This window comes from Canis aureus, chromosome 22, assembly GCF_053574225.1.
Source record: "Canis aureus isolate CA01 chromosome 22, VMU_Caureus_v.1.0, whole genome shotgun sequence".
Classification (NCBI taxonomy): Eukaryota; Metazoa; Chordata; class Mammalia; order Carnivora; family Canidae; genus Canis; species Canis aureus.
The window spans coordinates 9,387,529-9,412,349 of record NC_135632.1 but is presented as its reverse complement, the minus strand read 5'-3'; the positions used below and the strand labels follow the sequence as shown (position 1 = coordinate 9,412,349).

Below are 24,821 nucleotides of genomic sequence, written 5' to 3'. Positions count from 1 at the left end.
CTCTCGATTATATCTAAAAATGTTCACTTTGCTTCTGAATTATATATACCTCCTCAGTCTGACATTCGGTGTTCTTAGCATTATTACCTCTGTATGTCTCTTTGGGTTTATCTTGCAGGCTAGAGTATTGACTTTTTCTTTCTCTTTTTTTCTTTCTTTTTTTGTGTGTTCACTTTTCCCATGAGTTCCCAATCATATGCTCTATTCTCTCCTTAGCACTGGCCTCGTATCAAGCATGCAAAATATACTGTACTTCCAAGCTGGGCGGAATACGTCGTGCTCCTCACCCGCAGCATAGACTGGGCTTCCCCTAATCCAATGCCTAGTAGTAGATGGAGATTTCCACTGGCTTCACACAGAATTCCAGGCAGCTGTGCAGATGACTAGTGTTTCTTCCCTTTGCCTTTAGCACCTCAAATTCAGAATACCGCTGACCAAGGTGGAGTCCGGGCAGACCGGTAAGTGTGTGTCCTCCCCTTGTTCCTCTCAGCCTCTGAGTCCAGGGGCACATCGGAGAGCCATTCTGATTTCTCCTGCCTTCTCCGATTCAGCACTTGTACCAACCAGTTTAACTCTCAAGTCTCCTATATTTCTTCTTTATAATCCCCAAACCCATATGCCCTTCTCACTTCCTCTACCATGAATCTCTTTGGACAACTGTTACTCAGATTGAGGTGTTTCCCCTTGTCTTGAACTGTGTAAACAGCCAGCGGGGAATCCTGGCTCAGCTCCCTCTCCTTTCTCTCAGTTTCCCCCAGTCCCTCCTCCTCAACTCTGTCTTTGATCTCAGTGCACCACCCAGAGAGGTGGTCCAGGCCAACAGTACACCCAGGATTAATGATGCCAACTCTGCGTATAACCTTGAACATGAATGTCCCTTTACCCACCTCAGCTAGGTAAACCTGGTGATACTCTGTTTCTATTTTAAAGCCAATCTCATTTATCATCTTTCTGGGAAAACCCTCAATTCAGACCATGTAAGGAATCCCAGTTTTTTAAAGCATTTAACTGTGTCCCAAGCACTACATTATATAGTTCAGGGGCACTGTACATTTAATCTTTAAAAGGAACAAGTCATCATTATTGAGCCTCTATTTTTGGATATGGAAATTTAGGTCTAAGGAGTTAAGTGGTATGATTGGGCTCATACTGAGTTGGGATCAAACTCAGGTCCATATGATTTTAACATCTATAATTTACAGAATATTCTGTGTTATGTTGTTATTTGGGTGCTATAGTTTTCTCACTACTTTCTTTATTTTGGGACTTCATAAAGGCAGGTATCTTACCTTTCCCCATTTTGTATCTACCTGTGGCAGCTAATAAATGTCTTTAATATAGGAGGGCCTTAGCAAATATTTATCGAACTGAATAAATTATGTGTTTTTAGACTCCATTCTCTCTAAGTACATAAACAAAACAATGTGCAGTCTCTCTATCTCTCTCTTTCTGTCTTTCAAAGACACTGGATTTGGAAGTTGGATGTATTTGACAGTTGAAATGAGATGCATCAAGACAGGACTAAAGCTCCTGCATTTTTATGTCACTGATACCCTTTGGCCAACTCAACTGGAACTCCATTTTTCTTTATTTTTGTAAATCTTTTTACTAGAGGCAATAGAGGATGGGGATGAAATAGAGAATAAGTAGTCCAAATTCTCTTTGCCTAATTTAAAATCTGTGAAAATCCAGGTGAAGAGAAAAACGAGAATTATAGTTTCTTTTCGTCTCAGCAGAAGGGAAAAAATAAGGCAAGGGAAACCAGTTTAACTGAGCAAATAAACAATACAAACCACATTGAGCAGGAATGTTTATCTAGGTACTTAAGAGAACACATCGAAATCAAGTACTTCAGGAGCATCTTTCCGAGTGCAAGTGGCTAGTTAAAATTTAAGGAGAGCCTTGGGTTCCTGTGGCTGATACTCTGCTTTTCCAATTACAATTTTCACCTGCTCATTACAGTAGGGCTTCTATACAGCTCTTGGATTCAGTTCCATTCAATTAAATAAGTATTTATTGAGTGTCTATGTTGTGCCAGACTGGGACACTGTGTTAGGTGCTTGGTTCAATTACCTACGTGCCCTGGACAAAAATAAAACTGTTTCTTCCAAAGATCCTGTAATCCACATGCTCCCGCTAATCTCCACCGGATCTCATTTCAATGAATCTCAGTTGATGACATTTTATGTTGGAGGTTTGAGGAAGTGAGGATAAGGAGCTCGAGAAAAGGAACTGTTGAGGCGTCTGACAGGGAGAACAGCGCCCCCTGCTTCATTTGCCTTCTGGGCCTCTGTGGAAGTCTTAGCTTGTTAGCACATTGTTTGATTTTACACAAAGACACATTGCACCCCAGTGCAGCAGTAAACTAGACCTGAGAATCAATAAAAAACAATCCAAGTGTTAATGTGGCATCATGCCAAAATCCACTTACTTCATAATATATTAAATATTGAGCTTAAACTTACCAAAATCCCTGTGAGATGCTACCTCTTAAAACAAGAGAATTTAATAGGTAGAACTGTCAGAGAAACCTTCAGAAAAAGAACCGCAAGTGTTCAGTTGCATGTGTATTTCATTGATTTAAAAGGAATACATTTTGGATAGGTCTTCACTCTGTGTATCCACATAAGCTGGGTCTGTGAGATTAAAATAAAAATAAATGTAGCACTGGTTAACCATTTTCCAGGAAAATAACTAATATCAGATAATTCACCGATTCAAAGCTCAGAATGCTGAAAGTCTGCACAAATAGAATAACTTTGTAAAATCACTATTGTTGTCATGTCTCTTCTGAACCATTGTGTGTAATTGCTATGGAAATGTGAAAATGCTTTTGTTTTCTCTTTTTCTTTCTTTTTTTTTTCTTTCTTTCTTATTTTTTCTTTCTTTTTTTTTTTTTTTTTTTTTTTTTTTTTTTTACTTCTCAGCTAGCACATGATAACCCATTCAGTCTTTTGCAAGTTTGGTGCAAATGATGCCAGTCAAAGCATCCGATGGGACCTTCAGACATTAGTGTATTAGCCATTATCTGTTACACTTCTGGACCCAAATAACAAATCATATGCCTGGAGGTGCCGCCGTTTGCGACTGCTAGCTTCCCTGCGTGGCATATGCCTAGAGAGTCTCAGATGGGAGGTGATGGCACACAACTGTGGTGGCGAGATGACTTAGCAGAACCCGTGATGATGTCCTAATGGCCTCCCGCTGGGGGGACAGGAGTAATTGTTTGTCAGGGGAGGGAACACATCTGTAAGAAGGCATCGTCTGCAAACCAAGCAGCCATGTGGAAAGGGGAAGTGAGAAACGAAGGGCTGGGGAGACAACAGTGGAGAAAACGCACAGGTTGAGAGGGATACAGGAGCTGCTACAGGGCAGGCATGGGGCCAGGGAGGAGCCGGTTGAGTGAGATTGAAGTTGTGTGCCTTGGAAAACAATGCAAACAATTATTTAAAAACGAAATGCCTGCCTGCTAAAGTTACCAGCTTCTTCTGGCAACCTTGAATCATAATGAAGATGTGAGACAGTGAAATGCTTGGGAAGAAATTCAGAGGAGCAAACAGGGAGAAAGCTCGCATAATTGCACATTCTCTAGGAGTGTTTTCAATGCTTGGGCATTCTTTTAACAGGAGTCCTTTCACTGTTCTATTTTACATCCATTCGCTTCCTTTGTTCATTGCTTACCCTAGTGATCTAAAACGAACCACTGTTTTTAAAGCCGTACTTTTAAAATCAAGGCGAAGCTATTGAATTTACATGCATTAGAAACATCAATGTCATATCGTACAATTGAAGGATACTCATAGCCGTGTTTGTGGCTGCACTAAGCATCCTCCATCTGATCAGAAATAAGCGAGGGCAAGTAAGCTAATTAATGCTGCAAAATGCTAATTCCCTCCACCTTTTATCCTGGGTCTAAATTATGATTTTATCTAATTTCTGAGGAACTGAAATGCTCATGCCAGTGGAGTCTGTCATTATTAAAATATAAATCAATGCATAAAAGCATATTGGCCTATGGGAAAGACTGTAAAAATATTTAATGCCCTCCACAAACAGCTGTGCTCCTGACCTAGCAGTTTTTTTGTTTGCTTTCCTGACAACCTACCAGATTGTATCTATTTTAGTACTTCTAGCACATCTGAAGACCTTTCAACATAGATTTTAAAATATGAAATTGTATATCGAAGTCGTTAGTTTTGAAATAAAATAAATATTAGGCAAATAAATTTTCCTCTCACCTCACCTCTCAAGGCTACAAATACAATCTGCTGTTAAATGTCAGACTAAACACAACTGGATGAGGTTATTAGTTTAATGGTTTATAATAGTGATAAGGGATTTTTACATGAACGTGTATGAGGCCCATCAAACTTGGAAGGTACCATGTATGTGAAAGTCTGTGCAAAAATTCCCTCTTGTTGCTGTGGCTTGGAAGGCTTTTGACCATCAGAAGCCATTTTCAGCCCGAGGCATCAATGATGACCATGATGGTGCTGACGTGCAGGTGAATGCCATGAAGGGGAGAAAAATGCAAAAAGGTGAAGTGAAGGAGGAAAGAGACCCACCCATGCTCCTGTTACTCAATAGAGCATTCTAAGATTTAGGCTGACCAGTAAGGGTTTCTCAGGATGTGGAGACTTTAGTGCTAAACTGCGGAAGTTCTAGGCAAGTTCGTTCAAGCAGGTTATCCTACTAACTTTAGGATGAGCCCACATACTATAGATCTCATCAAAATGCAGGGTGAGTTTTCATTGCTTTATAATTTCTCACATTTCAGAATCTCTGATTTTAATAGCTTACCTTCAACTAAAATTTCTTGTACCTTTGCTGATGGCTAGTCGAATACCCCCAGGTTTCTTCACAGTATCACTGCTCTATGTATTTCTATCTTTTTGATCCCATTAGAACTAATTCAATATCCATGCCCCAAGTTTCAAGATAACTTCTTCTACTGTTTTTTTTTTCTTCTATGTGTAAACCATCAGGAAGAATCATTCTTTTGTAATCTTTCATGGCCATGCTGTTTTGAATGGATTTGTGGTCTGGACACCCAAGAGCAAGAGAGATTTATTTTTACCAGGTCAGGTCATCGCAAGCAAGCTATTATTTTCCAAAATAAGTGTGCTATGCTCACTGGTTGTACGTATATCCTCACTGGCCAGTTACCTAGCACATCTAGTTTTTGCATTTCTAAGAATCTCCACCACATCAAACAGATAACTAAGTTATATTTGCTTTATTAAGAATAAGAACCTCAAGACAGATGATGATATATGTTTGAATTTGTAACAACATCACCAACAAAAGCAATGCTCTCTTCTTTCTGTCACCATTTATCAGCTTTCCCTTGATTATCACATATTATAAAATAAAAATGACTCTACAAAAGCAAGAGTATGATCTGAGTCTACTGACTCTACTGTTTTTGTAACATCCCCACTAAATTGCAGCATTCCTTCTGTATGGTTAATTTTGATATAGGTATTCAGATTGAATAACTGGCATGTTCAGTTACTCTAGAAGGCTAGGTTTTAACACAAGTCAACATTGAAACCTGAAGGGTGAACCTCATCTGTTCATAGGCAGCATCTACACAGCGTTAAGAGTGTCAAATGACTTCAGCATACATATTTGAGACATTGATGTAAGTAAGGACTTGAAGAATCCATGAGACTAGAAATAAAACCTAAAGTTCATTCTTGGTAGAAGCACATACACATGCACACTTTAAAAAAATAGCTTTCAACACACTTTGAAATATCATAAATAGGAAAACATGTAACCCACTTTTTTACAAGTTCAAAGCATTCCACTAATTCTCTCAGAACTGGCAACAGATGCTTCCTTATAAGCTATGTAGTCATCTTTACTTTTGACTGCTCTTAATCTAGATCAAGATCTTATCTTAGTATTATAATAGTGGCCTAGATGGATCACTTGTGACAGATCCATTGGCTCCAGCTCACATTAGCTGAGGACTTTATTGCCAGATTAATCTTACTAAAATGCTGTTTTCATCATGTCCTTTCACAGACCAGTATTTTCGGTGAGTCTACATCACACATACAATAGAGGCCAGACTCCTTGTGCTCACAGTCAACCTGACCCCCAACGACTTTCTTTCTTTTGCCCTTTTAAATAATGTCCTTCATCATTAAAATATATTGCCACATTGCAGAAATTCTGGGAAATAAACTTTTCTTTCATGAATTCTCATAGAATTTATATCTCACTTCTGTTGGGGACCATGGGCCACATGCATGGCCCTAAATTGGACCTTAAGTTCTGGGTCTATTCTGCTTTTGTCTCTGCTTTTTTAGTCTTGATAGACAACTAAGTACGTAGTAAGAGCTCAAGAACAAAATGCTCATATCTTTATCTAGCAGATGTCAATTGTTTCAAAATATTGTTCTTGTCAAATATGTTGAATGAATGTAAATTCTGAATGTCAGGTCATCTCCTGCAAGTGTACAAATAGGTTCTCTCAGGAAACCAACTCTCTCTCCTTAGCATAAAAAGCTTATCTGTTCTTAGAACCCAGGGATTGATACATGAAATGAACTACAAAGTTCTGAATAAATGTGAGAATTTCAATGCCTTTGAAGATTGATTTACGTATATCCTCAGTTTATGAGTGATAATATGATCTAATTAGCAAGGAAAGCTATTTTGTGGTGTTGGGCTGTAGGAAAATGGTTAAAAAACAATATTTTTATTTCAGCTAAGCATTAATTTCATCAAAGCAGGAAAATGAAGTACAAATTAGAGACTTGGGATGAAGTGTAAATAAAGGGCCCCATATATGTCTCAAACAAAATACACACATTCTTTTCAATTTCATGATCTAATTTGTCCTCCCAGAAACTTGTTTGCAGAACAAGGATTGTTAGCCCCATTAAAATAAGGAACCTGAGGCTAGGAGACATTAATCATTTGCCAAGGATCAGAAAGTTAATAAATCATAGAACCAGGAGAGTTAAACTAAGTGTATATTAACAAATAAGTGTATTAAATAAATGAGTCATTTTCTTTTGAAAGAGCGTCACATGCAAGGAAGAATCTGGAGAGTATTTCAGTGGAAATATCATGCATCCTCCATTCATACATTAATCAATTCAACAAATATTTAAAGACTATCATGTGTCAGGCACTGTGGTTGACACAGGGAATCTATCAATGAACACACTATAGTCCTTGCCTTCAAGTTGCCTGCATTCTAGTGAAATAGACAGGTAAAGAGGACATTACTTGACCCATGAACCGCTATTTTCCAAATGACCTATGCAAGTTGTCACAAAATCATGCATGGATAAAAGAGTCATTCAAAGGACAAGATAAACCAATGGCTAGATATAGATGTGAGTGTGTGTGTGTGTGTGTGTGTGTGTGTGAGCATAAAAAAAAATAGACTCCTTGATATGATCTTAGATCCCCCATTGCAACTGACTTGAAACTGAAACTACTGCCTGTCCAATTTTCTGAATATCAGAGAATGTCCACAATTATCTGAAAGGACTATGAAATTCTCCTTCTAACATCTCTTTTTTCTTTAGATCCCTCAACCACATAAAACCGAGATACTATTATCTATTAAGCCAGGTATTAGAGAGATATGCACATATGTAAAAAAAAAAATTAAAGGCCATTACAGTGGAATGTATTCACTGCTCTGAAGCTGAAACACATGCCTGTGGGGCCATCTGATCTTGTCTTGGGAAGTCCAGAAGCCTTTTTCATTCTATTCCACAAATATTTATTGAGTTCAGTCTTTGCACTTGGGTGATGGTAGGTAAAATGGTGATAAATGAAAATAATTCCTTTGTAACCCCCAGTGAACAGCTAACAAAATGCAAATTCCAGAGTAGGTTTCTTGGCTCTCAAGGCTGTTGGTGTGTGAAGATGTGTTTTATCCTACACTCCTCAGATGACAAGGTTATAGATGTTTGGTGTTCCCCATCAGGCAGTTCTAATGTTAATGTCAACCTTCACTTGCAAAGCCCAACACTTACTATTAAAACAAGAAAATAAGAGGTAATAACAGGTCTTATGGAGCCTTACCTCCACTCACTTATTTCAGGAGCCACCATTTCTAATGTTCTCCATCAACAGTTTGGCATGCTTTTGTGAAACTCTAACTGTTCACTATTCTTTTGGTCATTCTGTGCCATAACTGGATCAATACCATGTTTTCGATGACTAATCCTAAGCAGAAGCTTTCAAGCCTGGCTTTAAATGTTTCAAAAGCTAGCAAAAATGGAAGTGCAGACATTCAACTAGTAGGCAGCCCTACACTTGGAACATTGGGCCTCCCTCCCTATGGGAGCTTGCTCTCCTGCATTTAGTTTGAAGGCCACATGGCTTGTCTGCCAGAAACCTCAAATGGTACTTCTAGTAGCTGCTGAAGCATTTGCTGCACAGTTGCAAGACTGAGTGTTTATTTATACTTACTTGCAAAGGAAATTGTCTGCTGCAGGCTAACCACAGGTACTATTCCTAGGCTCTTGCCAGTTTCCCAGGGAAGACCAGAATCTGTGGCGGCACCAGAGATGCTCCAGTCTCAGTCTCTATTACAGATTTATGCTTCCTTGGCAGGTTCAGCAACTCAGATCTCACCATTTGGGTGGGCTTTAGCCAGAGGTTTCCCTTGCTTCCTGTAGCCATGGGAAACTCAGGACCTGATCTGTCATCGCCTTGGAGGTATCTACATTCTGGGTGACCCACTTCCTATTTTGGCTTCTGAGTGATCCAGGTGAGGCCTTCAGCTAGTGTCACTAAGGCTACCTCCATGGGGTGACCCCCCCACCCCGGATCTTTGCATATGAATATATTATGGTCAAATCTCCATGTTAGATAAGTGAAACATTACCATTTATTAATCATGGCTAATAAGAGTGTCCTAAACCCCGAAGTAATTGCAGGCCAGAGACAGGCTTTGCAAGTGAGTGTAAGTTTTAATTTAAAAGATTGGCCACTAATACCCATAACAACTTGAATGAAACCCAAAGGTATTAGGCTGAGTAAAGGAAGTCATTTTCAAAAGATTACATACTGATTCCATTTTTATGCCATTCTCAAAAAGACAAAACTACAGAGACAGAGAAAAAAAATTACTGCTTATTAGGGAATGGAGTGGGGAAAGGAGTGACTCTAAACTGATAGAAGAGACTTTTGGTGGTGATGAAACACTTCTGTATTCTATGGTAGTGGTTACATGAATCTGTGCATGTGTTAAATTTCATAGGACTATACACCAAAACAACAATAACAGCATCAGACAAATGAATGCATATAAAAATTGGTGAAATGTGAATATTGTCTATAGTTTGGTTAATAATTTAATGTAGTAATATAAATTTCCTTATTTCAATAATTCTATTATTCTTCAAGATGACATCATTGGGGGAAGTTGGTTGAAGGGGACACAAAAAATTCTCTGTACCAATTTTGCCCCTTCAATGAAAGCCAAAAATTCTTTTTAAAAAATGTTTTGTTTTAAGTAGGAATAGTAAGTACGTTAGCAAGAGCCTCATTTTCAGTGAATATTTATATGTATATCTAGATATACATAATATATGTATGATTATTTTTTAATGAAGTTATGATCAATACAACTTAATAAAAAGAAGCAACATCTAAGGACATAGTTAACCTGTGGAATTGCAAAGGATAATCTTCTATCTTTGCCTGCACTATTTTGGGCATGGTCTTGGAGACACAGCCATTATGACTTAGCTGATAGTAATATGCACTATTTTTATTTCTGCCTGGTGGTTCTTCCATTACCTAGCTGCCTTCCTATGCACGAGTGTCAGACTTAAAGATCCCATTGCCTACTGGACACTCAGCCCTTAAAGTCAACCAGGTGAAAATGCCACCAATTATTACTACTCTGCCACTACCTGCCACACCATCCTGCTTCCTACCAACACAATTCTACTTTTCTATTGCTTTTCCCTACCTCAGTGGGTGAGGAACAGACATGAGACAGAATCCCGTGAGGCATCTTCGACAGCTCTTTATTCCCAACATCCAATTTGAGCTAAATCCCTCTGATTATATCTCTAAAATACATATGGACTCTCTGGCCTCATCACCATTGGCACTTCCTCAACTGTCCTGTTTTAATAGCCTGTGACCAAGATCCGGAATTCCAACTATGTAACCCTCAAGTGTATCAGAGTGATCTTCGAACATGCAGATCAAATGCCAGTGTTCACAACCCTGTCACCTACTAAAGGCCAGTCTGCCTTGTATAAAAGACAGCCCCTCAAAAATCAGTCCCTTATCTACCTCTGTGGCTTACTATCTCATCACTTCCACCTTGAAATGCATGCTTCAGAAACACTCAACTACCAAGCGCACCCTAAAGAAAATCTGTAGTTCTCTTTCACAGACTGTTTCCTCTGTTCCAAGTTCACTTCTTATCCTCGTCTTCCAGGAGAACTTTTTATTTCCCAAACCCTGGCACGGTCACAATTTTCTCTGAAATCCTGCTATAAGAATTCATTAACTCGTCATTACCTTGTATATATTTCTATTACTAAATATATACATATATGTTTAATGTTTTGTATAAAATTATATTTATATGTTATGTATAATTTATATATTACATATAATATATATGTAATTTATTATATTTAATATATTATGTATAATTCATGTATATTACATATATAATATAAAAATATATGTCTATAATATGCATAATATATAATATACATACAATTATATATAATATACATGTGATTATAATAATATACTGTTATTATGTATTTATATATTATATATATATAAATATATAAATATATAAGATATATTTATATATCTTTCCAAATGGATATTAAATGTGATATAAAATACATTAAATGTAATATATAAATAATACTTTATATATATATTTTTTTCACGTATCTACTCTTTTTCTCTCTTAAACTCTGAATCTAACCATGCCTTTGTACTCCTGGTGCCTAGCATCAATATAGTAATACAGTAGGTCTTAGTAAGTGAACTACTGAATAAATAAATGATTAATGAATAAATCAATGCTAACTTGTCTCTTTATAGCTTTGTATTTAACAGGGATATAAATGAAAGCTGTGAATACAGTGTGTACTATCTAATGCACTCCAGCTTAGAGAACTTGTTTATCTACCGTTTTTATAACCAAACACATAAATAATAAAATAAACCAGATTGCTTTATAGTTGTTAAACTGGAGCTGTTAAATTCTACAGTTCTTCTCCAGAGAAGAGGCATATTTTCAGCATTTTATGTAATGGAAGGACTTTGCCCAGAAAAAGAAGCTAGGTACCCAACTTGGGTGTTCATTGGGTTGCATCTGTTTTGAAGTCACGTTTGCCTTCAGACCATCCCTGTTGTGGAGAAATGAAACATGATGTGCTGATAATGAATCAATAATATGTTGATACTGTGCACGGGGATTAATCAAGAGCACTCGTTCTCTTTCAGGACAATTTCAAGCTGCCAGTAATCAGCAGAGACATGCAAGCTGGAGAGCAAGCCAAGCACACACTTGACAGGGACAATCAAGCTGTACATACCGATCTCCACAGTGAAATTCAGAGAGGGCCTTCCAGTCCCCAAGGCTGGAAATGCACACAACCTTAGGTTAAATACCAATTCCCTCATTCTGTCTTTGGGTCAACTAGTACACATTCAAATTACTTAACCTTGAGTTGCTCTCTTGTAATAGAGACACTAACTTACCTTTTTCCTTTATACTCTAGAGGAGTATCTAATTAAAATAAAGATTTTCCCCTCCATTTGGATATAAATACTTAATTCTTGCAGTTGACCATTTTATCACTTCTTGCTTCCTCATTATATATAGAGTAAATATCAACTTCATAGAGTAGAGTAAACCATTACAGCTCTGATTAAAGTGACCCTAACAATCTGGTGTTGATTGCCTCCTTCGGGGAGAATTCATTGATAAATAATAATATGAGGACACAAAAGATGCTGTTTTAGCTGTTCTTCTGAAAAACAATACTTAGAAGTAAGACAATATAAAAACTGATAAAAAAGTTTGTTCCTATTTTTATTCTCCCATTTAAAAATTATATGAAGATCCAGCATTCATTCCATCGTTCCACATGAAAAATGTAAAACTAAGCAAGTTAAAGGGATTGTCTCACTGTCACCAAGTTAGTTGTTTCAAGAATGTTAATTCCGTTCAACTACCTGTGTTTGCAGAACCGATCTGCATGTCCCTGGACTTTACTGGCTACTACTCTCCAGATCTAATTCTCTATCTGGACAGATGGTGCTCTCACTCAATACTACATGTTCCCTTGGCATGAAACTGTGGATTGCATAAACCTCTGATCCCTGCCAGAAAAGTCTTCCAGTCTTGGTCTCTCCTGTCCTATATGTTAGCAACTAGCATCCCTGTTGAATATTTACCAGCTCTTTCATATTATCCTGTAGGTCCATTTTTTTTTTTTACCCATCTCCACCCTACTCTGTGCCCCAAGAGGCTAAAGAATATGGATGATATCAATTTACAACTTTATCTTCTGGATTCTAGTTAGATTTAGCCAACTGGAAGCACCCACAGGGGTGGGGAAAGGAGAGTAAAGTCATGATATTCATTCCTACAGTTCTCTCCCCAAGGATCAACTCCCTCAGTCCGAGGTCACAGCACCTCCCGGGTGCCTTCTCTGTAAGTAAAACCTATGGTTACAAGCTACACTAGCAGGTGTGGTTTCCTGATATCATTCTCACTCTTTTGTAAGAGGTCTCTTTATAACTAATTCTCCTCCAACTATCCATTTTTTTGTTTGGACCCAAACTAATACATGAAAGGAAGAAAAAGAGTAGCATATAAAGCAGTGGATATATAAAATAATATTTGGTCTCCTTATGTTTATCTCATCTCTATTCCTATCTCATTTTCCCAAATTATGCCTAATGACAATGCAATGCTCTTGAGAGAAACATTCAATATGTTACTGCCCAATTGAACATACTCTTATTGAAGATGCTGATATTCTTACTATATGTGTGTAATAATTGGCTAATTAGTTAAAAAACTGATTAATAGCATAGAGTTAGATCAGACTACTGTGAAGGGACATTATCTCCTCCCCAACTTTGAAAGTTGTATTTCAAAAACCTTTACATAAAAATGAGCTCATGATTGAAGGATTAAAGTACAATTTTCAAAAAAATTCAAAACATGACTCATATAAATATAAAAATGAACACATATTACAGATTTAATTAATTAATTAATTAATTAATGAAGGAGCCAGTAAGATAGAGAGCCTAGTTCAGAGGAGATGTTTACATACAGAAACACGTAATGACAAAGACATGCTCTTTTTGATCCAATTCTCATCAAACTCCTCTAAGACCTGGAAGTCTTGACCTTGGGCTTTAGTGTACTTCCTTGTGGGGCCTGCATCACCATTGTAGCAAGAATTTTGCCAAGTCAGTTTAGAAGGAATTGCCACACTCAATATATCATCACCCACAAAATCTGATCAAATTCCTTATCTCCCTAACCCCCCTGTTATCTGATATTTCTAGCCTGTCTTTAGGAGACTGACGCCCTAGTTTTGATACCTCATCAGTAATTTTCTATCCACCGATGCTCCCACCTCGCTCTTTGGCTGTAAATCTTTCCTTGTATTTAGAATTGAGCCCGATCTCTATCTCTCCTACTGCAAAATGCCATTGCACTAGTCCCCTGAATAAAATCTTCCTTACTCTTCTTTAACAAGGGTCAGAATGATTTTTAAAAATAACTGTCAGTCAAAGGAACGCTGAAATGGATTTGCTACTAAGATAATGGGTTTGTATTAAGATACAAAACTGTGTAATACTCCATAGAGAAATAAAACTATAACATGTGGCATCATCTTTTCTCCTAGCTAAAACACGCAAGTTAACACAGAAATGGAAAATAGTAAAAAATGATTAAGTAGCAAATAGTTAAGTCAATACAGGTGTATCCTCCTTTAAAATTAAATTAATTCTCAGATGTGTCTGTTAAACAATGACATTGAAAAGTCAGTCATCCTCTGATTTATTTACAAGTTTTGGATGATTTTTCTTAACAAAAGATATTAACATTTTATGGAACATGAAGATGAGCCAGATGAAGTTATCAGCAAGTCTACATGCCACCTCCAAACTTTTCATTTATTGAAATCAAAATGAAGGCAAAATCCTACAGAAGCATATAATAGTAAAATCTCCATTGATATTTTATTAAAAATAGATTTCTTGTGCTTTTCTGCTTCTCTATCTATTCCAGGTTGGAATGGGCAATGTAATGAAGTTCATGAGATTCTTTCTCTTTTAAGGAACCTTAATGAGTTTCTTTTATGTATACTTTCATAGATAACTAAATTATCAGGGCTTATAGCTTTTTTTTCCCACCTATGCTGATGCTGTAACTTTTCTCACATGTGAAAAACTAAAAGTTTAAACAATTTCTTTCACTAGATGCAGACTTTAAAACTACCATCTGCTTCTAGAAAGAGTTTTAAGGTTCCTTCTACCTGAGACTGTTCTTAAAAGTTTCCAATTATTTTCCCCTTTGGAATCTTTTTGAACCCCTTTTAGCATCACAGGATAAATTAGTTTATAAGTAACAGGATTTTCCTCAAAAGGAGAGGTAATGAAATTCAAGAAAATGTGAACAACCAAACTTATAAAGGTGAAAAACAAGCAAAAATGCAGCTACAATAAATACTTAACCATATGTCAATATATTAGATACCATAATAGCTTGTCTTCACCCCAATTCTGTATCCTGTGGCTCCATGAGGTAAAAAGGACTAAACCCAAACTCACACTGCTAAAAAGCATGTATCAGGATGTGATGTCTATCCAATGCTTTTCACTGCACCAGGGTGCCTTCTTAAGAAATAATATATTCTACATTTTTTTAAGGTCACATACCTGCCTTTATTGTGAGCAGCAAGCAGGTAGGACATTTCCAACAATAGTAAAACAAATTAATTTACTAAAGCAGGGATTCATTGAAGCTGCCTGGATGGAACCCTTGAGAGCTCATATGAAGATGCTAACCCAGAGCAGCAAGAAGAGGACTACAAAGCCCAGGAAGAGCGAGGCCACCAAAGGGATGAGGAGCTCTTATAGATTATCCCGAGTGCACTTGGGGGAGTAACCTCATAAACGAAGAGCCAGGAGGTGAAGAACATGCCAATGGCCAAGAGCAGCACAGTCAGATGGGGGAAGACAGCCGGGTTGACTGGGCTGGTGTATCTCCTCATGGCCTCTAGCTCCATTTTGTCAAGTACATGATTATTTACCACTTCGCCACTGGAATAACACACCGGCAGGATATAGTCTACATTTTATAGCTATAAATTATACTGTCACCAAAACAAAACAACCAGTCAAGTTATGAATACCCATTGATTCTCAAGTGTAGCACCTTCTCTTCCTTGTTGGTTCTGCAAATAATTTCTTCATGAAAATAAAATGAGGATATGACACTCTGTGTCATCAACATTAAAAGGAAAACTGAACACAATCTTCCATATTTTTTAATACGGAATGCTTCACAAATTTGCATGTTATCCTTGTACAGGGGCCAAATAATCTTCTCTTTATTATTCCAATTTTAGTATATGTGCTATTGAAACAAGCACCATGTCTTCTTGATTTTTTTTACAAATACTTCATTAAAAATATGAATGTAACAAAAATAACAAACTTAAAATAGTCTGCCTTGCGAAAAAGAAAGCTCTTTGTTTCTTCCAAAATTTTGATGTCAAATCTAAAATGTTTTGCTTTCCTGCAAAAGCATGCTTTTTCTCAGTTTTCACCTGCTGTGAGAATTATTCCTACATTATAATTAGTTCAGATAAATGAATGGCAAGATTGCTCTTCAGATTTTACTTTTTAAAGCTCATTTACATGATGGTCTATGATGACATGGTTATTAACAGTTTTTGGGCAATTAATTAAGGTAGTTGGTAGAGTTGTTAGCACAAAATGAAACTAAGAGGTTGTTTTAGTAAATCCTTCTGCTCAGGAGACATGATAGTAGCCATTAATCCACACTAACTAAATGAATAATGCTGTTCCTCCTCTCACACTATTCTCTTTGGTAGGCTGCTAAATAATATAGCAGGTTTAAAAAAATTTTTTTCAAGTGTAAAGTTTTGGTATCCTTCAACTACTGTCACAGCTTTCTTCCCTTTTCTCCCCAAGCTGTGAAGCACTGAGTGTGTACTGGCTGTTTTCTCTCAAGGAGCTCTTTCTTTCATCTCGTCACAGGCTCTATCAGACAGAAGTGTATCACAGTAAAAACTCCAGTGATCATTTTTGAGAATAAAGAAATGCCTTTCTGGGGCTCAGGATTTCTCCACTTGCTTATACATTCTCCTCTTCTTTTCCAGATATTCATCTAGGACTTCCCAATATCAGTTCTTATTTCCTTCCTAGGCCCACCCCATGGCTGGGAGGTGGGATTGAGGCTAGTGTTGTGTATGATATGTGTGAGTGGCAGGGACGTACGGACTCTCTGGCTGAGCCAACATAAGCCCGTGCTCAGTTTCCCACTCTGCCCCTTCCCCTGTCTGCCACAGCACTCCTGGAAAAGCCACAAGCCTGCTGAGATGCCACGACGAGGATGGTTGTCCCAGACTGTCACCCCCAAAATCACTGAGGGCTTTGCCTTTGTGAGAAATAAATTTTGCCGTGTTAAGCCACTAAGGTTATGAACACTGTAGGACAACTTAGTTTATGCACCTTGAAAAGAAACCCTGAGACTGATGCCTTCTTGGCTTATATATTCACGAGCCCCTTCCCCGTTTATGTTTCTAATTCACAACATTGTGCAATGTGCCCTCAAAGATTTATTGCAATTCAGATAAATGGCAACACATTTTTTGCAGCTTTATTGAGAACTCATTGACAAATTTGTAAGACATTTGAAGTATATACTAATTTAGTACAGAAAAACGTATTATTTTAGAAACAGGCTGTAGTTTCACCTGGCTGTATCAGTGAAGCAGAGGAAATCTCTTTGAAAGGAAGAACAGCTTTTGTTTGAAAATCAACAACTTCATAGGACTTTTTTTTTTTTAAATAAAAGCCAAGTTTCCACCCCCAAACTCTCTCACACACATATGAACACACACACAGACAGCATTTGGATTGAAGATGTCTAAATGACTTTACTTAGAAAATAATTAGACTTTTGAATGTCCCTTCAACAGGACCGTGGGGTTTGGGGGGAGCAGGGGTTGGAGGAGGGGCATTTAGTTTGTAACTTAGACATAAGTTGAGTGAGAAGACTGCCCAAGAAAGTCTGGGTGGAGAAGGGACGAGGAACATCAGAACGGTTGGTTCATCAACCTTCGCTCTGTTGAAGTTGTTGCCCTATTCTGTACTAGCCTGCGATCCCCTCAGGGGATCCACACACCTTTAGGGCTCTGCTTGTATTAAAACATTGGGTATAGCTTTTAAAAACCTAATATCCATTGAATGTTTCCATGACCGACATGCTTTTGTTGGTCATGGACCATTATTGTTTGTGCCTTCCAGGCTCTGTTTTCTGAGAGATGTGCAAGCTAGCATACCTTCGATGAGTTTCTCGATTGCGTATGAATAATAAGCAAAGAGGCATTGAAAACTGCAGCCACTCTGAACCTCTTAACCTTCCCATTCCACCTCTCCTGAGGTTTATGAATGAATAATTTTTAATTAATTAATTACTCAATCAGTGAGCCTTCTAACAATCAGTTCTGACTAATTCTCTTTCCACTAAAAAGAAGAAAAGAGAAGCAAAAGAAAGAAAGGAAGAAAGCTGTCGGCATGACAGGTAAATTAATGCAGTGTCAGGAAATAGTAAAGACTGACTGAGAAAGGGGAAAATGGGCTTAAACCAGATTTTCTTTCTTCTGGGAAAATGATTATGCATGAATTCCTCCTTGCCCTCTCTAAGGCTGTGCATCTTACGATTACAGGATCTCAGACAGGTCAAAATTAAACCACTAATACTGAACTGCACATCCTCTCTATCATGGGTAGGAGCGAACCATCCATTTATCTTTAATTCTCTTTTAAAATCTTTAATGGACTTTTTGTCAGAGGAAACATAGAAAAAAAAAAGAACAAGAAGAAAGAAAAAAAATCTTAGAACAGAGTGTGTTTAGAAATTTCTGTCTTGTAGTAAACATAAACTAGGTAACATACAGTATAAGTCAGCCAAATATTTTTGACCTAAAAATGTTATAGTATTTCAGGGTCTCTTCCACAAGAGTTGAGGTTTGGACAGTTCAGCTGCATCACTGTAATCCCTGTGTGCTGTAGTTGGGCTATGCAGCATAAACAGCCACTTATTTTTTATCTTTAAGGTACTCTCTGAATCTCCTCAATTCATAGCTGACCTGTGATATTTCATAAAATCAAGCATACTCTGAAAATATTTCATATTAGTATTTCTTTTCAGCTGCATTATCTTCAAATATCAATAGCAAATAAAAGCCACAATAATACTTTATAACAGGATAATCTGCACAATAAGAATCCTTCCTTGGACAATAAAATTCATATCTACATAAACAGAAAAAAGTATACCTTATATAATATGACACTACCTCCTCTCAAACCAGTTCATAAAATCCCTCTCTTTTTATAGGTATTTCTATTCAAGTATACACACAGACATTTCCCTGCATTTAGTTTACATGAAAATTATTTTAAATCATGAATTATTGACACAATATACTTGTACTTTATGTGAGATGTTTTCACTGGAGAAAAAATATTTATGGTTATACTATGCAAAAATTGAATTTTTTTTTTCAATTCCCAGTCACGTTTTACTCTTCTAAATTTCATCACTTTAATATTTGGCATTTCTGTGGCCTAAAAAGACTAGACTCATTTAAGATTTAATGAAGAGCTATTTACCTCTTAAATCTTCTTCCCTTGAGTAATGAAATAATTACCCTCCCATAATCATGGAAACGTGAAACTTGAATCTCAAATTGAGCTGTTGTGAGAAGGGTTAGTGATGCTGCATAGGTGATCACCATGGTAACATTTGGAAATGGCACTGATGTCAAGCCAAGAGCACGGTATTTCTATTCCCACAAGAGCCCGACCAGGGACTGGAGATGAACTCTTGCATGGTCTTAGGAAAATGACTGAAAGCTAACATTTGCTGGGTCTCCCACTGGAGTATACACATCACCATTTCATATCATTCTCAGAGGAAGATGATTTGAAAATACAACAACGTATTCTCAATAGTTTTAATTAAAATTGCTTTGTAACGTTATAGCATTATGATGTGTGTGCGTGTATGTGTGTCTGCGTGTGTGCATGAACTTGCTGTACATTCAAATGAAGCTTAGCCCTAAGGAAGAACATGATGATGCTAGGAAGGGAATTCACTAAAGCTTTAGTCACATAATGGAGATAATTAAATAATTAGACATTCTTCAAAATATCGGAGCAAGTTAATTCATTTTTAGCAGCATGGATTAGGGAGGTGATTTTATAAATCCTAAGGAGAAAATGATTTACTTGGAATTGAAGAGGAATAATTAGTGTCACTTTGGCCCCGGTATGTGTATGTGTGTTTATGTGTTTGTGTGTGTAAAACACATCCTATTTTAATTTCAAACAATACAGGAAGCACCAAATTGGACTGAATAGAGAAAAGACAAGCCAACATAAATTAAAAACTAATACAAAACACATATATAAAATTTTGCATCACAGGCTCCTGGATGGCTCAGTAAGATAAGTGTCCTCCTACTCTTGATTTCAGCTCAGGTCATGATCTTGGGGTTCTGAGATCAAGCCTAGCATTGGGCCCCGTGCTCAGCAAGGAATCTGCTTAAGGATTCTTTGTCTCTCTCCCTCTCTTTCTGCGGCTCCTCCTGCTCACACTCTCTCTCCCTCAAATTAATTAATTAATTAATTAATCTTTTAGAAATTAGCATCATAATTTTCAAGAATATATAGTAATTTTAGGACTACTTAAAGTTTTTCCAAGAGAAGGGGCTCATACAATAAGTACATAATTACTATTTGTAATTAGTATATTAAATATTTGTATGCACCTATGTGCTAGTAAAGTGCTTCAAAGCAGTTTGTTCACCTGAGTAAATAAAGATTGCCCTTACAATCTTGCTTATGTTTTATTTAATATTAAATAAATATTTTAACAATGCATAATTTATATATTCATAATATAATAACCTATGTAAATATATAACAAATATAATAATAAATATTTACTAGAGCAAGTGAAAGACCAACTTTAGCCCATTTCACCAATTCATTTATCTATATGGACATTCAATCAATCGACAAATCATTACTAAGTACTTGTTATTAAGCACTATGCTATGTGTTGCAGATATTTAAAAAAAAATGAAAATAAGCACAGTTGTCTTGGAGGTTAAGGTCCACTGGTGAGAGCAATATTCAAATATTTACTTAAATAAATGTAAAAATCACAACTATAGCAAATTTTTATCAAAGAAAGTTACACGGTGGCCCATAAATCACTGAAGGAAAGATATGACCCATGAGAAGAGATCAGAACAATCCTCCCTAAGGAAGTGAAGCTGAAAAGTGAAGGAAATTTAGGAATGTGCTATTATCCTCCATATTCTAGAGGAAAATCTCTGACCCTTACAGTTATAATAGTAATTTACATATCTTTCCAATAGTGAGTTTGAACATTTTCCTACAGGCCTTTTTAATGATTTGAATGTCATAAATCATTTTTTTACTTTTTTAATAATATACTTTTTCCTCATTCATCTCCTGGGCCAATAGTTCTTTTGTAGACTCAGTAGAAATGAATAAAGAACACTATCTAGCAAAGCTCAATACTTGTTGAAGTCCACAGATATTTGTTGTTTGTCTATGGTTATGAGCTGGATGTGTGCCCTCAAAACAGATGTTGAAGTCCCAACCCCCAGGACCTCAGAATGTGACCTTATTAGGAAATTGGACCTTGCAGGTATAGTTAGTTAAGAAGAAATTGTATCTGTGTGCAATACAACAACACACATGGAGAACATCATGTGATAAAGAAGGCAAAGATCGGAGTTATGCAGCTGCAAACCAAGGAATGCCAAAGATTGTTAGCAAACGACAAGAAGCTGGGAAAAGGTAAGGAAGGGTTTCCCAACAGTTCTAAGGGAGTTCAACTCTGCCAATACCTTGATTTTGGACTTCTTATCTCTAGAACTATGAAACAATACATTTATATTGTTTTAAGTCACCACAGCAACCCTAAAGAACTAAGAGCACCAGGCACTATGCTAGGCACTTATTAACTTGACATGACAAGAAATGCAATGACATAAAAAGTGTGGTCTTGCCTCACAGGAGCTTCCAATAGAAACATATTTATTGGGACACCTGGGTGGCTCAGCGGTTGAGTGTCTGCCTTCGGTTCAGGGTGTGATCCCAGGTCTGGGGATCGAGTCCTGCATTGGGCTCCCTGCGAGGAGCCTGCTTCTTCCTCTGCCTATGTCTCTGTCTCTCCCGCTGTGTCTCTCGTGAATAAATAAATAAAATCTTTTTTTAAAAAAAGAAACATTTATTTACTTGAAGAAAATGAGGAACATATCAACTTTTGATGAATATGTGGTGGAAATTACAAATAGTTATATAATATAACTAATCAAGAAAACACATCGGAGATACTTGAATTTAAAGGAGAGGAGGGACCCTATGGGGCACACATCTTCAAATCAGTTCATGTAAACGAGAACTCAAATGATGTCCCAGATAGAACTTAGTCTCCCTCATGAGAAATGAATAGAATTAAAGCAGAATTTCTGACCACATCAACACCAAGAAAATATCATGCACAATTAAAGGAGTCCATACACACATAGATAGAGGTTTAGGCAATTACAAATCCCCCTGCTTCTGGAGATTGAGGTCAAACACTTTAGGTTGTATGAATAATGGTTTAGTAATTTAATTGCTAATTCCATTTTAACATATATTAAAATAATAGACTATAATGGAGATGGTATGGGAGTAGACATAATAAAATGTGGTAATTTATAATGTAAATAAAGGCAGTGAATGGCATACACAGTGGACCAAATTCTGCTCTTGGATGAACACACAAGGGTCCTATTAACTTTAGAATTAGCTGTGTTCACTCATGAATAAGATGATTCTTAAAATCAGTCTTTTTTTCTGAATGAACTATCTGATGACGATCTATAGTTTTTATATAAATCCTATGAAATTTATATATATAGATATATATAAATCATATGAAATACATATATATTCACAGGTTTGTCCTAGTAATGCCTGAAATTGGTGAGTTAGTTTATATCCATTAACTTTACTTTTTCATTGGCTTTTAGATTGCAGAAAATGACCACAAATCCCTCCTCTCTCTGCATCCCTTTTGCAATATGACTTTATAGCTTTTCCCATTAAGAAGTGAAGCCCTTTTCTCCACCTCTTGCAACTGAGCTTGGCCTTGTAAGTTGCTCTGGCCAATGGAATATTAGAGACACATGAGTAGTGTCTGCTTTTGGAAATTTCTTTTTTTGGTGTTAGGAAACCTTCTGCCACCATATGAACAAGCCTATGCTAGCCTACTGAAGGATGGGAGAGCATGTGGAAAGGAAATCCCCAGCATCCTAGCTATTGCAGTAGAAGCCCCATATCATCCAGTCCCAATCCAATCAGCTAGGACCCAGAGAATGCCCAGCTAATCCACAAAAACACGGGAAATAATTTTTATTGTTTTAGCAGCTTAGTATTGGGGTAGTTGGTTATACAGTAAAAACTAACATATACAGATCCAAAAATCACAAGTCGTTGGGACGCCTGGGTGGCTCAGCAGTTCAGCGTCTGCCTGGAGTCCCGGGATCGAGTGCCACATCAGGCTCCCTGCATGGAGTCTGGTTCTCCCTCTGCCTATGCCTCTGCCTCTCCCTCTCTGTGTCTCTCATGAATAAATAAATAAAATCTTTTAAAAAATTACTAGTTGTAATACTATCAGAATGCTTACTATGCATATATGTGTCTGTTTTAAGCAGATATTAATCCATTTATTACAACAACTCTATGAGGTAGCAGTTATATTATTATCATCATCCCCATTTTGCAGATGAGAAGACTGAGGCTGTACAGGTAGTAAGTAGAGGAGCCAAGAGCCAAGAGGCAATTCCAACCAGTTTTGTCTCAAAGTCCATCTTGTTAACCTTTAATAGACAGCTTATCTAACAATTAGCAAAACATAAAGTACAAATTTCTATGAAATGCCGGAACAGTTTGCCTTCATTAGCAACCAAATAGATGTACAATAAAATAGTAATGGGGGGAAATACTTATGGGATAATGATAAGCAGAAAAAGCAGACCGTGATATTGTCTACTTATTAGGCTTAAACCGTGAAAAATATACAGAGAAGAAAGGCAGGGAGGATGTTAAAATATTAACAGGGTTCACCTGTAGATGTAAGATTAGAGATGATGACTTTTTAAAAACTTTGACTTTTATTGTTATTTCTCCACAAATATGGATATTCCTTTGTTTCTTTTCTATTATAAAGCCTTGAAGTTCCAGAACATATTAGAACTTTCCTCCTAATGGAGCAGAATGGAGACCAAGGAAGAGGCTACAGTAACTCCTTGCTGACCCAGGAGAGTTCTGCTATGACCTTGGGCAGGTAACTTGACTAAAGCCTGAACGAGCTAGATCAGTAAAATGCACACCCAGGGCATGCCCCTTTCTCTCCAACTTGCTATTTTGCTTACAGATGGAAAAAGAGATGCCTCAACCTCCTGGTCCTGGATCTCAGAGAGCCCATGGCTCCAGGCTCTGCTACATAGAGAAGCAGCCCCATGTACTCTGAATCTCATTCCTTATCCCTTTGTTTCCAGTAATAAGCTAATAAATACATGAATTAATACTTCAAAAAGGAAGGAGCCTGTTTTGAGGGGTAGAGCATGTTAGGAGTCATCTATTGTCCATGACTACTCTTCAGGTTGAGGGCTGTCAAGTTTGGAAGAACTGAATATCATGACCTCCTTTAGCCTAGGAGCGAGGTCCTCTGCATGCTCTGCGTGCTATAATCGGAGAGAAGCTGCTGAGATTTTTCTTTACTTTAACCCTAAAAGCATCTGATTAATTTCACTAATTATTAACTCATTCTCTAGAACTCTTTCATGAACCCTTTGAAACTTCTTTCCTATTTAGGGAAGCATTTCTTTCTCTAGGGTACAACTGTGGTGACTTTCTAGCCCTGGGGTTACTTTCAATCAGACCCTACAATTCTATAATCTCAAGGAACATTTAAGTGGTCTCAGGGTTTAACTCCAATAGAACCACAGTAGAGCCTGTGAGAGCCTGCCACTGAAGGCCCAGCCATCAAGCAGGCCTGGTACACAACTTGCACCCCAGACATGGAAAGCATTCTGAGCCCAGCTCATTACTGGCCTCTCATCATCCCTCGTTTCCCTGGGTATCACATGCCAGGCAAGCTTGAGGTCTTTGGCCAGCCAGCAGCTTCCCTATTCTGGGATTTGAAGACAAAGTTCATGCTGAGGACACAGGAACTAGAGCCAGGGAACGTACTGGAGTTGGATAAGGGAAGAGCTGGTAGGTCTACTCAATGTCAATGAGTGAGTTTAGGCAACTTCATTTGGATTCTAGAAAGGGGATAGGTGGGGGATGATTCTAGCTATAAACCCAGGAGGTTATCAGGGTCATGCTCACTAACTAGAGTCATCCCTGTTAGGAGCTGCTCAAGGTCACCTTCCTAAGACCCACACATGTCTCTAGCTTCCAGGGACTCTGGT

The 24,821-nt window shown here is 37.4% G+C and overlaps 1 long non-coding RNA gene, 1 other non-coding gene and 1 pseudogene across 3 annotated transcripts; 1 reads left to right on the top strand and 2 right to left on the bottom strand.

Moving 5' to 3' along the window:
- Positions 1 to 935: 935 nt before the first annotated feature.
- Positions 936 to 15,287, bottom strand: LOC144293745 (dolichyl-diphosphooligosaccharide--protein glycosyltransferase subunit TMEM258 pseudogene; annotated as a pseudogene). Its single transcript, XR_013360980.1, has 4 exons — positions 14,756 to 15,287; positions 11,565 to 11,609; positions 2,466 to 2,636; positions 936 to 2,371 (listed from the first exon to the last, which is right to left on the bottom strand). The product of XR_013360980.1 is annotated as a dolichyl-diphosphooligosaccharide--protein glycosyltransferase subunit TMEM258 pseudogene (transcript).
- LOC144293746 (uncharacterized) lies at positions 12,342 to 16,375 on the top strand. Its single transcript, XR_013360981.1, has 2 exons — positions 12,342 to 12,688; positions 15,011 to 16,375. It is a non-coding gene; the product is annotated as an uncharacterized LOC144293746 (long non-coding RNA).
- LOC144294443 (U6 spliceosomal RNA) lies at positions 15,548 to 15,653 on the bottom strand. Its single transcript, XR_013361823.1, has one exon. It is a non-coding gene; the product is annotated as a U6 spliceosomal RNA (small nuclear RNA).
- Positions 16,376 to 24,821: the final 8,446 nt, after the last annotated feature.